This window comes from Limulus polyphemus, unplaced genomic scaffold, assembly GCF_000517525.1.
Source record: "Limulus polyphemus unplaced genomic scaffold, Limulus_polyphemus-2.1.2 Scaffold2, whole genome shotgun sequence".
Classification (NCBI taxonomy): Eukaryota; Metazoa; Arthropoda; class Merostomata; order Xiphosura; family Limulidae; genus Limulus; species Limulus polyphemus.
In genome coordinates, this window is record NW_013665612.1 from 2,951,084 (window position 1) to 2,954,919 (window position 3,836).

The following is a 3,836-nucleotide window of genomic DNA, read 5'->3' on the forward strand; positions in this document are numbered from 1 at the left end:
AGTTCAATAAAATTTTTAATGCGAGTCAACAAAAGAGATGACATGGCCTTTCACCTATGACCCATCTCGAAAGGGTTAAATTAAATATATAGATACAAGTCTCAATTTTACACTCATAACAGATTACATTACCTTTAAATTAACTTGCAAGAGAATATTTTTGTTCTTCTAATTATCTAATGCTTCAAAATCATTGAATAAATACTAGAAGACTGAAAATAGATAAATAATAAAGATTAATATATAAAGTTAAGCTGCTCAAGAATAAGCAGAATAAAGTTTGTTTGAATATAAATGTACTTTATTATGGTTTAACCCCTTCCGTAATTTGCCCAGGGTTTTCAGTAGGGGTATTCATGTTTTGCTGACTTCTATGCTTCTTTGACTAAGTATGTTACCAATTTAAGTGGATGTAGAAGGCTTCTTCTTTTCTTATATATGGTTTACATCCTCTTATTTTAGTGTTATTTTTATTTTATTTTATAGTCTTCTTTGGCATGATGAGCTATTATTGCAGATAGATTGGTATGCTGAGTTTTGTTTGACTATTATGCTGCTGAATTCTGACTTTTGTTAGAAGATGTTATAAATGTTTTTTTCTCTCTACTGTGTCTTTAGGTGATTTAGTGTGTACTAACTATAATTATTTTGTGTTGTGGTTTCTGAATACATCTCTGACTTTATGCTGTTCACATATTCTCTGTATGTTTTCAGGGAGACCTCTGACATAAGGGAATACAGCTTATTTGTGGTGTTTAACCCCTTTATCAAGTGTTCTGGATATCCATTATTAAGGATGGTTTTAATGATGTATTCTTCCTTCTTAGTTTCTTCAGTATGACAAATTGTGTTGATTCTCCAAATTAGGTAGTCTATGATACTTGTCTTTATACTGTTGAGGTATAATGGGAAGAGTTAGCTGGAAATACACTCAAAGCTACAAACGTAATTAACATAGGATTCTGTTAATTGTTGTTTGCATAAGTTTATTACTGTGACTTATGTGTGTCTATAATGTAAGGAGGCTCTTATTTTAAGAATCAATGATTGGATGTAGTTTTATTATGTGGCTTATTATACATGCATATGTATTGGTATGTAGTTTGAACAGCTGTGTGTATCTTAATAATTTGTGTTGTCTGTTGTATTATCTATATAATGATAGAGATCATTGTTATTCTATACCTTGTGTTTCTTTTAAATGGTGATGTTTGATCCTGTCTTGGAGCATGACTTTATCAAGCTTCTGAGCTATTTTGTAACATCGTGGGGGGTTGATAGGAAATTTAACCTTAAGTTCTTTTAGAATTATGTTAAATAACTTACAGTTAAGTTCTTATACATGCCTTAGTTCTTTACAAAGTCCAGGGTCATACCAGGTCATTAAGTACTTGCAGTAAGGTTGTGGTGATTGGATATCAGTTGTTGTCATGGTTAGTAGTCTATACAGTTACCAAAGTCCAAGATTTGACTCAAATATGTAGATTCAAGTTCTAATGGGGGAGACCTCAGTGGAGTAGATAACACTCCATCCTTTCTATCAAGAAGACCCAGAATTGAATCATGACCATTACCAACACAGAAGTAACCCTTTTTTAATATTCTTACTATAATGGATGTAGCATGTATGCCAGTATCCATGTATGTAACCAAAACTCCTGACATCTATAGAATGACACCACAAACAAAAATCCATAAAAAATTTCACACTTTGGGTGGTCAAGATTCAGACAATTAGAAACATAACTGTGATATGTGTGACAACCATTTCTTTATAGTAGAACATAATTTTAAATAAAATTACCCTTCTCACAACAAGAACACAACTGTCACTATGATTGTGTGTGAAGGTTTGATTAAATCTTCATTGTTGTAATTTTAAAATGTTGTACTGAGAAACTGGACTTCTTAAAAAAAACTATTCTTTTTTTTCAATAAGCGGTACCACTTTTTCTTTATAAAAACATTACAGTTTATATCAGTAAAATTGATAAAAAATTTGAGCTCTGTACATTGAATCATTTTGATGCAGTGAGTTGCGTATGACTAAAGAGCACAATCCAAACACTTTTCCCATGCATTACTTCCCAGAAAAAAATTTTTTTTTAGAAAATGTTCACTTTAATAAATTTATTTCAATTAGGTATGAATACTACGATTAGTAATTACTATCACAAACAACTGCCCAAAGGGTGGTGTTTCTGCTAGTTTGATAAATGTTTTCAAATACAACAATTTAGGATTAAGTTACTTTTTGTAAGCCTAAATTGTTGTACACAAAAATGTATCATGCACAATGTAGTGCATAGTACAAAATCTGCAACAAGCTGAAAATATGATTAATACCATTCCATGTGTTTCTCCTTCTAAATTTTAACAAGACTACAAAAACTACATAAATTAGTTCTTTATTGAAATTAATTGTTTTTAATATTTTGTGTGATAAAAGTAGTAAAGATTATAGTGTTTAATAGATAATATATAACTTAAAACAAATTCACACGAATTCTAGAAAAACAAAGACAGTGCAATGTTTACTATTTGTCAAGAAAACTTGTGATGATGCTAAATAACTTCTTTGCAAATATTAAAATGATTCATAAGGTGGAAATTGAAATATTAAAATGGAAAACCTTTAATATCAAACATTTTGGAATTTATTTCTAATTCCATCATCAGCATCAAAAGCTTAAAAAATAATTACAACTTTATAAATATAAAAAACCTCAAGCTTTTAAGTGTGAAGTTGTTTATATGGATGAACATTTGGGAAAGAATCTCAAGATTATTAACACATTTACATTTTACTATACAAGCTGGAATAAATTGTCTAAACATGCATGTATGCTGAAAAATCAAAGAACTTAAAGTTTTCCACACTAGGCAGTAGTTAGGTAGCACATGATTACAGGTAGCTAGTCTTTAGTTGTCTATTTGCAATGCTTCCTATCTAGCTAGAACTAGTCATAATTAAACAAGAGTCTTGTTTGTGTAAATAGGTTACCAGTATTACATATTTTTACCGTTGTTAGTTCATATCTACTCATTTCTGATGAAAACAGTTAAATTATTCAGCAATAAACTTTTGTTTTTATGAGAAAGATGTATAAGTATTAACTTTTTTTATTAAAGCAGGCTTACACTAACTAACACTGGTGACATTTGTAGCTTGTAGTAAGTAAGCAGTATATTAAGTTAGACTTGCACTATTATTTTGACATACAAGGTAAACACAAACAACAAGCATTATTATGGGTGGTTACATAACCAATGGGAGTTTTGTACAAATAGAATGTATGAATATCATAGCAAACAAACATATCAATCAAAGTAGTATTATCTAATATTTCAGTTACTTAAATAGGTGGAGTAATTAGAAACACTAATTCTGATTAGTTTATTTTTGTGACATTGATCAATTTGATCATAATTTTCATTGGTTGATTTACTTGTGATTTCAGTTAAATGATTATTTTACCTGACAATAGGTAAGCAACTTAATCATCCAGCTCTACTTTTCATGTCTTACAGTTACTAAAATTAGACACTGTATTTCTGAAACTAATGATGAACTCATTCTACATTAATGAAAAATAGCTGTAAGCAACTGTTTAAACTGTTTCTTAACTTAAGTAATGTTTGGTTGACACATTCCTCTTTTGCATATTCCAAGTGAATAGTGAATGGAGTTCTGTAGTACCATATGATTTTAGAATACAAGTTTATATTAGTGTGATTTCAAAATTAAGTTTTTTATACAGGGACAGGATGGTCGGGTGAACACTAAAAAAAAACTAGATACAATAAAATAATAAAATGACAATAACATAATGTAA

General features: G+C 29.5%; 1 protein-coding gene across 1 annotated transcript in view; it reads left to right on the forward strand.

The window, feature by feature from the left end:
- Window positions 1-3,836, forward strand: part of LOC106466847 (fasciclin-2-like) — a 103,199-nt gene that overhangs the window by 82,902 nt on the left and 16,461 nt on the right. The gene's annotated exons all lie outside the window — the stretch shown is intronic.